This window comes from Equus asinus, chromosome 3 (assembly GCF_041296235.1).
Source record: "Equus asinus isolate D_3611 breed Donkey chromosome 3, EquAss-T2T_v2, whole genome shotgun sequence".
In the NCBI taxonomy this organism is placed as follows: domain Eukaryota; kingdom Metazoa; phylum Chordata; class Mammalia; order Perissodactyla; family Equidae; genus Equus; species Equus asinus.
This window is the reverse complement of record NC_091792.1, coordinates 120478203-120490266: the sequence shown is the minus strand read 5'-3', so window position 1 is coordinate 120490266 and position 12064 is coordinate 120478203.

The window sequence follows — 12064 nt, the reverse complement described above, 5'->3', positions numbered from 1 at the left end:
ACCCATCGCTTCCTGCATGATCCATACAGGGAGCAGGCACCTCTTTCAGAGAAGACCACAGTACTGTAGATGGGGGATGCCAATGGACAGACAAATGGTATCAGAATAGAGACCTGAAATGTAAAGCCTCTTTTTTATATATAACAACATCAAATTCTTATTTCCTAAGGTCATTGGGAGAAAGCAGAAAATCAAACAAATTAAAACTATGACATGAAAGGCTGGGAGTGGTGGATTGTGTTGATTTCTGAAAGAATGGCTAGTTAGCTCAAAGTAATGAATAATTAGTGGAACTTCAATGTCCTGCCTCAAGAGTCTAGACTAGTGCTGTTCAATAGAAATATAATGAGAACCACAAATATGAGCCACATGTGTAACTTTAAATTTTCTAGTGGCCACATTAAAAAAGTGAAAAGGGACAGGTGAAATTAATTTTAATAATACGTAATTTAACTCAATATATCTAAAATATTATCATTTTAGTATATAATAAATTATTCATGCGATATTTTACATTCTCTTTTTTTGGTATCAAGCCTCAGAAATCTGATGTGTCTCTTACACTTACAGTGTATCTCACTTCCAACTAACCGCATTTCAAGTGCTTGATAGTCCCATGGGGCTGGTGGACAGCAGGTCCAGACCCTTAAATAAACGTAACTAGTGGTTGTAAGGATGAAAAAAATGGAAGCTATCCAAATATTTGACCATGCTGGATTGGCTTAAGAAACAATAGTCCATCTGTACAATGGAATCTTATGTAGTTATTAAAAATAATGTTGTAAAGGAGTATTAATTGATATAAATGATATTATGGATATATATTACTGAAAAAGCAGATTATCAAATAGTATTTTTGGTATTACTTCTCTAAATGGTGTATGCATGTATGTATGTATCTGGCAGACCCCGTATCTCCTCCACCTCTTTCTATTCTCTTACCTGCTTTATTTTTTCCATAGCTTAAATCATTCAATTATATAACGTAGGATGTGATAAATCTGCCCGTTCATTTGTTCAATTTCTGCCTCCCCCCAGAAGACAGAAAATCTGTTATGTGTAAAATATTGTTCCAGGCCCTGGGATTAAGTACTGAACCAAAACTTAAAATATGTCCCTGCTTTCCTGAGGCTTAATTTTTAGTGGAAGGAGACTGAAAATAAACTAATGAATGAGCTGATCTGCTATATCATATATCACATCCTTCCATAGTGTATCATCTCATAAATCATTTAATGAGAAAAACAATTCAGAAAAACAGAAGATGTAAGGGAACAGAGAGCAATGGGAAGGAGGTGGGTTCTCTCTTTTTTTTTTGCTCAGGGAGATTAGCCCTGAGCTAACATCTGTGCCAGTCTTCTTCCACTTTATATGTGGGTCACTGCCACAGCACAGCTGGCGAGCGGTGTAGGTCCACGCCTGGCATCTGAACCCATGAACCCAGGCCACTGAAGAAGAGCGTGCTGAACTTAACCTCTACACCATGGGGCCAGACTCAAGGGTCTCTTCTTTTAAGTAGGGTACTGAGGCAAGATTTTGCTGCTGATACTTGAACAGAGATTTGAATGGAGTGAAGGAGCAAGGCATGCAGGTGTTTGAGGAAAGAAAATTCCAGGCAGAGAGAACAGTAAGTATAAGGACATTTACTGAAATGGAGAAGCGCTTGGAGAGGGCCAAGGACTAGGATGTAGGAATCAAGATTTCAGTTTGGCCACTGAAAGGTTGAGCTGCCTACAAAGGCATGGTTTTAAAAAGTATCAACCAGTGTCTGACAGACACTGGCCAGTCAGAAAGGATTCTCAAGTATTCAAAGGTGATGTCACTTATGAACAAATGGTAAAATCATACTGGAGCATGCCAGTGAGTGCCAGCTCTGCCTATTGGATGTCCAAGTGGAAATATGTGATCCTGGAGTTTAGGAGTTTAGGAGAGGGTCAGGGCTGGAAATGAGATGTGGGCGGGAGCCACATACAGAAGGTAATTTAAGGCTGTGGGATTGATGAGATCGCCAAGTGAGTGGGTGTAGAAACAGACAAGTGGAAATGTTGAGCACTGAGCCAATGTTAAGGATTGGGAGAGCCAATGTTAAGGTGAGAAGTGGCCATTGAGGTAAGAGTAAAAGCAAGAGAAGGTGGTGTCCTAGAAGCCAAAGGAAGAATGTGTTTCAAAGAGAGAGCGATCTATAGTGACAAATGCTGTTATAGGGTTAAGAAGGACACTGAGGACTGATCATTGGATTGCAACTGTGGAGGTCATTGGTCTCAACAAGAACAGGTTTAGCCAAGTTGCAGAATGCAAGCCTGCTTGGAATGAGTTCAAGAGACAATGGGAGCCAGAGAGTCTAAACAACTCTGAAGTTGGTGTGCTATAAAGGGGAGCAGAAAGTGGGGCTGGAGGGAGAAAGGGAGGTGGGAGCAACATAGGTATGCTCATTATTTGTTTCTTCCTTCTGGATGGGATAAATTACAGTATGTTTGTTTACTGGTGGAAGTGATCTGGCACGGGGGGAATAATTGACAAGAAGCTAATTGCAGAGCACGTCTTTGAGTAGGTGAAAGGATATTGGATGGCATGCAGAAAGGAGGCTGTGGCGGGAGGAAAACAGACGGTTCATCCTATGCAGCAGAGAAGGCAGAGCATGTGCACACAGATGTGGGGTTGGTAGACTTGGTGGGGAGAATGTAGAAGTTCTCTTCCTATTGCTTTAACTTGCTCAGTGAAATAGAAAGCAAGATCATTATATCTGGAAGGAGCCACTCCAAGATGCTTCAAGTGTTTCTCTCTGAGAAGTGGAATTATGGGAATTTTAAATGATCTTCTTTTTGCTCTTGTAGTTTTGATTTCTCTCGAACAAGTGTGTAATATTATGTATTTTTTCTTAGTAATAGGTGACGTCTCAAAGTGCCCTCCTTTTCTGCAGCTCTTAAAGGGGATCTTAACCAGTCCTGCCACTTACCAGTTGTATGTCCTCTAACTAGTTACATTTCTTTGTGTCTTGGTTTCTTTATTAGTAAAATGGGGACGATAATGTCTGTGCTATTTAATCCACTGGATTGGAAGAGTATTAAGTGAGAAAATGTATGCAAAAATAATTTGAAAAGAGTCCGCATGGCACAGATATAAAATGTTCTTGTTGTGGTTATTTCTGTCTTGGGAGGGAAGTATGAGGCAGGGTGGGATCTAAGAATAGGCTGGAATCATCAGTTCACCTCTCACGAGCTACTAAATAGTTTTAAGAGCAAAAACTACTTTTCTGATTCAGACAGTGCTGTATCCTTTTACCAAACTTCCGATTAAGATGAAAAGCTTTGTGCCCAACTCTGGAAAACAAAATTTGAAACGTTTCTTTTGCTGTTACATTAAGTTAGCTTTATTATTTGACACTCTAAGTTAAAATGTTTCCTACTGAGCCAAGTTTTCTTCTTCTCTTCAGATACATTAATTGTGACATTTACCAAAATGTTTGCATTCGTATTCAAAACCACTCAGAGAATATATAGCAATGATTATTCTTTTGTTATTTTAAAAAATTACTGTGATTGCATTGTTAGATATGCTTCAGCACATGGGCCCCGCTGGCTTGTCATCATTAGACACATTCATAGAAATCTACTAAATAAAAAAAAAATCACAAGATGAGGATACAACCACTTATTTAAGGCACTTTGTGTGAATTGAGTAATGATAGTGGAGTCACATAACTCTTCCTCAAGTGTAATTCTGAATTGCTTTTGTGTTTGTTGGCATTTGAATATTTCATTGTCAGCTTCAAGGATTATAAAATGGAAAGACAATACTGAGTTTTTCCTGTTGTGCAATGTGTATACTATTGAAGATAAGTGCTCATTAATCTTTGCTTTCAACTTATTTACATCCCCTCCTTTTTTTATTGTATGACAGTATAACCCTAGGATTAAAGAACACTTTGAAAAATGAGAAAAACACAACCAACTCATCATCTGAATATAACTATTTTCCCTCTTGTGCATTCTTGGTCCATCCTTGTCCTTTCGCGTACGCAGCTTCACGTGGTTGCAATCATAGTAGGTGTACAATTTTGAATAGGAATTTTTGGAGTTGCATTTAGAAGAGTGTGTTTTTCAGGTATAGAATAATTGCCTGGGTTATGTTTCTATCTTTTGTCAAAACTTGATTGTGTCGGAAAAACCCTGAGATCAGGAGACCTTGCAGGGCAGAGAACCCTCTGAGTGGGGGGTGGGGAGCAAGGTCTGTTGTGGTGACTGATGTCTTCTCACATGGTCCTTGATTAAAATTTTGAGAATTTTTGGGCTTCTATTTTGATGAAAATCCTATGACATACACTGAGGACAATTTTCAACAATGAAATATATTTCGCAATTGCTGTCACTTATTTCACATACCATCAAGTTTCAAGTTTGTAGTAGGTTGATTGCAAATGTGGCCCCAATTTTTCACCCCTCCTTGTACCCATACCCTTTGCAACATGATTTTGCTGCTATTCCCATTAAGAGAGAGAATCTCTTTCCCCACTTCTGGAATCTGAGCTGGTTATGCTTTGGCTAATGGAATGGCCAGCAGAAATGATGGAGTACCAGTTCTGGGCTTAGGATTCAGAGACTGTGTGCACAGCCATAGCAGCCTGGGCTAGCCTGATGGAGGCTGAGAGACTGTGTGGATTAGGGCCAAGTCAACCCCATGGAGGCCAGCTCCCAGCAACCACCAGCTGACACAGGTGAGCCCAGTCAAGATGAGCTGAGCCAGCCCAGGTGAGCAGAACTGCCCAGCTGAGAAATCATCTGTGGTTGCTATTTGAAGCCACTAAATTGTGACCGATTTATTGTACAGCATTATGTTGGTAATATGTCACTGATAATAAAATTCTATCACATTTTGACATTTTGGGCAATGCTAATTTTTCCCCGTGGGTTTCTATTCTAACAATACATTGCAGAGTTGGAGTTGGGGGGAACATGTGCCTTGTTCCCATTGCCATCATCCGTCTTCCATGACACGACAAAGAGTTGCAGAGATGGTAGATTGACTGAGGAGTAGTTTGAATCCCCACTGAATGCTTGAGCTCAGACCGTCTACCTTAGGGCTTTCCTGCTGCTTTCTTCAATGGGGTGAGTGTGAAGTAGGACTGCTTTTATTTTATTTTTTCCCTTTTTTTACCCAATCTATCAAGCCTATAATCTCTTCTCAACAGATTTTCAAGTGAGCAGGAAACTGGAAAAGATAAATGAAAGTCCGAGTGGTGCTGTTGAAGGAGAAAGGGTCTCTATAGATGGTAACATCTAATTAACGTCAGATTCAGGCCAGGACCCTGGTAACAGAAGTGCCCAGTTCACAAGGAACTAACAAAGCCACCTGAAGTTTAAGCAATTCATCCTTCTGTAGGGGAGTTGCTGCTGCTGTTATTTATTTTCATTCTAATTTTAAGTGATTTAGGATCTGTATGCACCTTTATTTCAGATGTAGTATTCCTCAGGGCAGTATGTGTATAATAACTTCCTCGTAGGACATGACGTTGTCCCATGGGCTCAGGTATCTCACAGGTCAGGTGAGTTCCCAGAGAGAGAAACAGCAAACAGCAAATGGCAAGAATAGCATCAGCCAGTCTTGTCCTCTGTATGGCACTGAGCTCCCGATTTCGTTGTTAATGTGCTCTGATGAGGACGTTGATTAAGTTATTCAAAGAAGATGGAGGATGGACTAAATCTGCTCTTCTTCCATCTCTAAACGTCCACTTTATGTGTTCCACTGGAAAAACATGGACACAATTATTTTTAGAAAATTGCAAATTACAGAAAAATAGAAGGGAGAAAAGTAGACCCTCGTAATCCTATGGACAGTTTTGGAGTATTTATTTCCAGTCTTTGAAATTTTTTTCTCTGTATAATTGGAAATGCAAATAAATAAAAAAACAGAAGACACTCATATAAAACCTAAATAAGGGTAAGAGCAAAGTCAGCAAGTCAAGGGGATTTGAACATCAGGTACATGGTCACTTCCTCCTCTAAGAATGAGGGTGGTCATGGTGTCACAGGGTGGGTGGTGGGGAGACAGAGTGAGGTTGTGGGCAGACAGGCTTAGGTCAGGACCTGGCAGAGAGCAAAAGTCACTATTCATAACCATAAACAGAGCAGACATCAATCTGGAGCTTCGTAAGTGCCGGGCACCATTCTAATCATTTTCTGTATGTTAACTCGCTTAAACTTTCCAACAGCCCTGTGAGTAAGGTGTTATTATTATCCTCATTTACAAGGAGGAAATGTTAAGTCACTTGCTCAAGGGTGGAGCTGGGATTCAAATTCACACTGTCTGTTTAGGGTGTCCTTGCTTTTAACCGCTATGTGATTACTTTATTATTTTCTTTATTATAATTATTAATCTGGACTCCAACAGGCACCTTGATCATGCAGAAGGAGCCTATTTGGCCCAGGAGTGGGGAATTTCACCTCGTCATTGCAATCATTTATTGGCTTAAAAGCATGTTCCTTTGAAACTGAAATCTGAGTGTCATCTATCATCATTCATTTGTGTTACTGCCTATCACTTTTCTTCTTTCCACTTTTCTTTCAGAACACAATAAATTATATTCAAATGGCAGCCATGGAGGAAACTTTCCTTCCCTTCCTCATCAACAAAGCTGATCGATGGGCGCTGAAGCCCCAGGGAAGCAGCATCTGTTGTAACTCAAGGATCCCTACTCGAGCTGAGGATGAAATTAACAGACGCAGAACAGTTTGCAGCTCAGCATTTGTTCAAGTCTGGCACATGCACACATCATTAGCAACTATATTTGAGAACCAAGATCAAGGAGGTGAGGAGGAGAGTGGATCTGATTGAAGGGATATTCAAGAAAGAAGAAATTCAGAGCATTTAGGTAAAGCTTCATAGCTAAAATAAATGAACTGGAGAGCAGAGCAAATAGCCAGGTACATTTCGGAGTTGTCGACAGACAATCTGGATAATTTTGCCTCTGCAACTTCCAAAACAAAGTCATTGCATGCAGTGAATTCCCCAGAGTGGCTGCCTCTTTTACTTGGTTCTGTGGGCTGTCTCTCTATTAATGTGAAGGCTTCATGAGGGCAAAGATTTTGCTGTCCCGTTAGCTACTGTAATCTGGGCTTACCGTAGATAAAATTAAATATTCATGGAATAAGTCAATGTATACTTGCTCAAAGCTTGCCTTGACCTGAGCTAAGCAGATAAGGTCTGAGGTGTTCAGCAGGAATCAAAAGTGATAAGCATACTGGAAGAATGGTATCATCTAACTAAAACTGATTATTAATTACGGCGAATGGAATCAATGATGAAATATTAGCAGAATGCCCCTTGCGTGCCCACCATTACTGTAGGCAATGGAAGGAGATACAATAGAAGCACAATCACAACGAAAGTGACTATCTGCCTAAGGCGTGCTATTGGCCCAGCACATTCTAAGCTTGTTACTCACATTCGCATGTTCAGTTCTCTCAACACCCACTAAGGGGTAGGTAGGTAGGTTCAAGTGTGATCACTCCCATTTGATGTACAAGGCAACTGGTGCCAGGTCAATTTAATAACTTGCCCAGGGTCCTACAGTAAATGGTAGACCTGGGATTCCCTCTGTCATGCTCTTTACTGTCATTCTCTGTGGTCCTGGCCCTCTAGGAATTTATCCTTCATTTGAAGACATAAAAGGAACACATACAAAGCAGAGAACAAGTAAATCTTAAACTCCGTAGCCCTGGCAACGAAAGGGAGAGAGTAAGTATAGATTGGAGTTTTGACACAGAGCTCCTGGAAGGAGGCTATACCAGATGTGTCTTGAATTCCATCCCTGGTTTGCTTGTATGCCTCTCTCTCCATCCTCCCATCTACTCGTCCACTCATCCTCCTGTACACTCATCTAACGTTTTTTGAGCTCCAATTACGTGCCAGGCCCTGAGCACTGAAGCAGTGGTTTTGTGTGGAAGTAGTCATATTTTAGCTGTCTGAGCCTCTTGCCTGAGAGGGCTAAAATGAGTCCCCATGCACACTGGGACAGTGGGTCTTCCTAGGGAGGACAGCTGGGTGCTGTCTGTCAAGACTGAGAACGCTCATACCTGTGATACAGAAATCCCACCTCCTGGAGCTTACCCAGGGTGAAGGTGCACAAGCTTGGTCTCTGCAGCACTGTTGGTAACAAAGTATTAGAAGTGGCCGCATGTTCATCAAAAGGGACCTGCTTAAATAAAACATGATACTGTACCACAGGATGGCTAGAGTTAACACGTACGTATGGAATATTTGAAAGTTGTTAAGAGAGTAGATCCTAAGAGTTCTCATCACAAGGAAAAAACCATTTTTTCTTTTTCGTTTGTATCTATTTGAGACAATGGATGGTAACTAAACTTATGGTGGTAATCATTTCATGATATATGTAAGTCAAGTCATTGTGCTGTACACCTTAAACTTATCCAATACTGTAAGTCAATTGTATCTCAATTGTTTTTATACTGGAAGTTTAAAAGTTTTATACTGGAAGAATGAAATAAATCATGATAGTACACCAGTAAGAGATTACTAAGCAGCTGTAAAAAGGAGTGAAGAGCTGAGATGAGGCTATCTGTAAGATGTTTAAGTGAAAAGAACCAAGAGCATATATAGCATAGGCTACCATTTGGGTAAAAGGTTGGAAATATAAAAAAATGATAAAAACATAAAAAATTATAAAAAATATCTACAAATATTTGGTAGGCAGGATATCTATGAATATCTCTGGAAGGATACACCAGGCACTGAGAGCGTTAGCGGCTCTCAGGGGAGGGAGTGGGTCATGGATCGGCAAGAGGAGCACGAGGGATTTTCACTGACATCCTTTTGTATGTTTTGAATTTTGAAACTTGGAAATGTATTGTTTATATTCCCTTCCAAATTTTGTTTTTAAAAAAATTCATGTGCCCAGCCCCAGGTGTTAGTGGTATAACTATGAGAGCTGGAGTTTTAATTTTGGTCCCCCAAATCTCTCAAGGCATCTAGAAGGGAATCCTGTGTGCCAGGATGGTTGACAATCTGAACCCACCTCTGCCTGACTCGCACCTGAAGTCCTGTGACGTTTGGTTTCCAACCTTTGATGGCCCAGATACTCTCCCCAGTGTGCTCTTCCTCTTTCTTAGCCAGAAGGCTTCTCCCCAGACCTTGTGTTAGCAATTTGGAAGAGGGTAGTCAGGGTGGGCCTCCCTGAGAAGGTGACATTTGAGCAAGGCTTGATGTTGGTGAGGGAATGAGCCCTAAGCATATCTGGGGGAAGGGAATTCCAGAAAGATGACATAGCAAGTTCAAAGAGGTGTGTTTGGCCTGGTGGCAGATGTGCCTTGAATGGAGCAAACAAAAGGGAGAGAAGAGACAAAGACAAGGGGGTAATTGGTGGTTTGTGTGGGGGTGAGGGAGGTGTGGATTGTGGAGGGCCTTTTACCTCCTTCCTCGAGATTCTACATCCAGACACCCTGCTGTTTGTGGACTCTGATCTCATGTTTCAGTTCTGCTAACTGGCCACTGCATGGTTCCCGAGACTCAGCACCTGCCCTACGCTCAGATCTAGTTTTGATGTTCTAGCCTCATGCCCTGTCTCCGTAACCAGCGCAGTGACCTGGTCTGTCCCAGCTGCCACCAGGGAATGGAGACCTGCATTCCGGTCTGTGCTAGAGAGTCCTGCCGGTTCAGTCCCCACAGGGACTGCAGACACCACAAAGAGGAGAGACAGGGGCAGGGAGTCCAGAAACTCATCTTCAACCCTTGTGCTATGTTGGTCTTTCTGGTGTTTCTCAAATGGGACACCTTTACCTCAGGTACCTTTGGACTCGTGATTCCTCGTCCTCAGAACACTCCTCCCCAGCCTTGTGTGACCCGTTCCCTTGTTTCATGCAGATGGAACATTCCTCAAATGTCCTCCTCAGAGGCTTCCCTGATCTCCCGCTCTAAGACAGCTACCTCCTAGCCGCCCATCCCCTTACCCGCCTGATTGTCTTCACCTCATATATGGGCATGTTGCTATCTCTCTCTGCTTGAATGCGAGCTTGGGGAGAGTAAGGAATTTATCTAGAATCCTAACGCCTGTGGGCCTGTGTCTATGAATGAATCTGGTTCCAGATTTTGGACCCCCAAGTCAACTCTGTCCCACTGGAGAACCAGAGTCTGCCCATGGTGGAATGGAGAGTCCAGGAATTAGGAGGCATGTGTGGTTGGATAGAATAACATTATAGATAGGAACTCCAGAAACACCACACTCTAACTCTCTTCCCTATCCTTTAGCAGAAGACCGCAGAAACAAGGAGGGCAGCATTGCCAACATTTTACAGGACTAAAATACAGGGTCCTTCTACCTGCTCAGAATCATACTTCTCTTGATCTTAGCAGAGCTTTCAGCAACTGTGAAGTGCTCGTAATTTTAAGGGTCATAGTTATCATGAGGTGGCAGTCTTCTTTTCTTCTTACTGATTCTTCATTCTAGAGAAGCAGCTTTGACACTAGTAGACTGGGGTTCAAATTATCGCTGACACTTGACATTTGCTGACACTGTGCAATCGAGCCTTCTGAGCCTATTTCCTCATCTAAGACAGGCTGAGGGGAGTGGGAACGGGGGATAATATCTACCTCCTACTGTTGGCAGGATACAAAGTATGCAGTACAGTCTTTGGTACATAGTAAGTGCTTAATTAATGTTCAATCCTTTCCTCCTTCCTCCATATCTCCCACCAAGAAAGCTCTTTTCCATGTACTTAGTGGTCCAAGAAGCTAATACTTGCCTGTCAACTGCGAGGACTGTGAAAATGCTGCACATGATATTTGAGTTCTTCATCATTCATTGTGCCTTTGATGTTCAATGTCCTGGTCACAGGTCTAATATCTGTAAGAGCTGATCAGTTAAATTTTTTTTGATGTTGGAGTCACACTACATTTTAGTCAGTCTTTTCACAAACGATAGGTGTGTTAGTCAGGGTATAGGCTCAGCTGCTATAACAAAAATACCCCCAAATTCAGCAGCTTAAATATGATAGGAGCTTGGTCTTTCTTACATAACAATCTAGAAATAGGTGATAGGTCTAGGTTAGTGGCTCTGAGCTAGGAGGGCATCCAGAGACCCAGGTTCCTTCTTTCTTATTTCTCTGCTATTCTGTAGGGTGGTGGTTTCGTCCACATGATCAAAGCTAGAGCAACACCAGTCCACCCACATTCCAATCTGAGGGAAAGAGGAGGGAGAAGAAGTTCATAGCTAGTCATTTCCTTTTAGGGAATTTTCACTCCAGTTGTTTTGGCTCAAACTTAGTCATATGGCCATGTCTGCTTGGGAAATTTATTTCCTATCTCCGTGGCCATAGGCTCTGCTAAAACTTGGTAACTGAGTAAAGGCTCTAACCATAGGCTGTACCTAAAACTTGGGGTCTATTACTAAAAGGAAGAAGAGGAGAGTGGTTATGGGGGGATAGGAGTCTCCTCAACACACCTGGTCTGAAGGGAACCAAATGACACTATGGCTGGCTGGCTTGGGCCAGCCCATGACCATGGGAGAAAAGCAATCACTGACAGGTGCTAGAGCCTCCTTTTAAACTCCAGATAGTGAGTTTTAAGTAAATAACTAGTACATACCTTTTCTCCTCCCATTTAAAAAATGGATGTCATCCAACAAAACCAAAGGTAAATAATGTTCTTCCCATACTGTATTTTTAACAGTTTCATACCATTCTGATCAGTCCAGGTTGCTTTAGAACTCATCTGAAGTTTTTTTGAAACTCAGGACCACAGTTTTACCTCAACTCATGAGAGTTTTTGTGACCCTTGACGATCATTAGGGTCAGTTCAGAAACTCAAAGCTGGTGTGGCCTATGTGCTCCTTTGGTGGTGTCTGTGGTTGTGCTGGAAGCTTTGTGGTCACAGGCTAAGGGTCTTCACTGGGCTACCAGGGCTTGTAACCTGTACCTTCCGTTATCTCAGCATCCATGCTTCAGTTTCCATTTCCACTCATAAGGGCCAGAAGAAGCAGAATGCCACAGGGAGAGAATCACTCTTAGCAATGATTGTTAAGTTCTCTGCCAATGTCAACTGCAGCTACACAGTG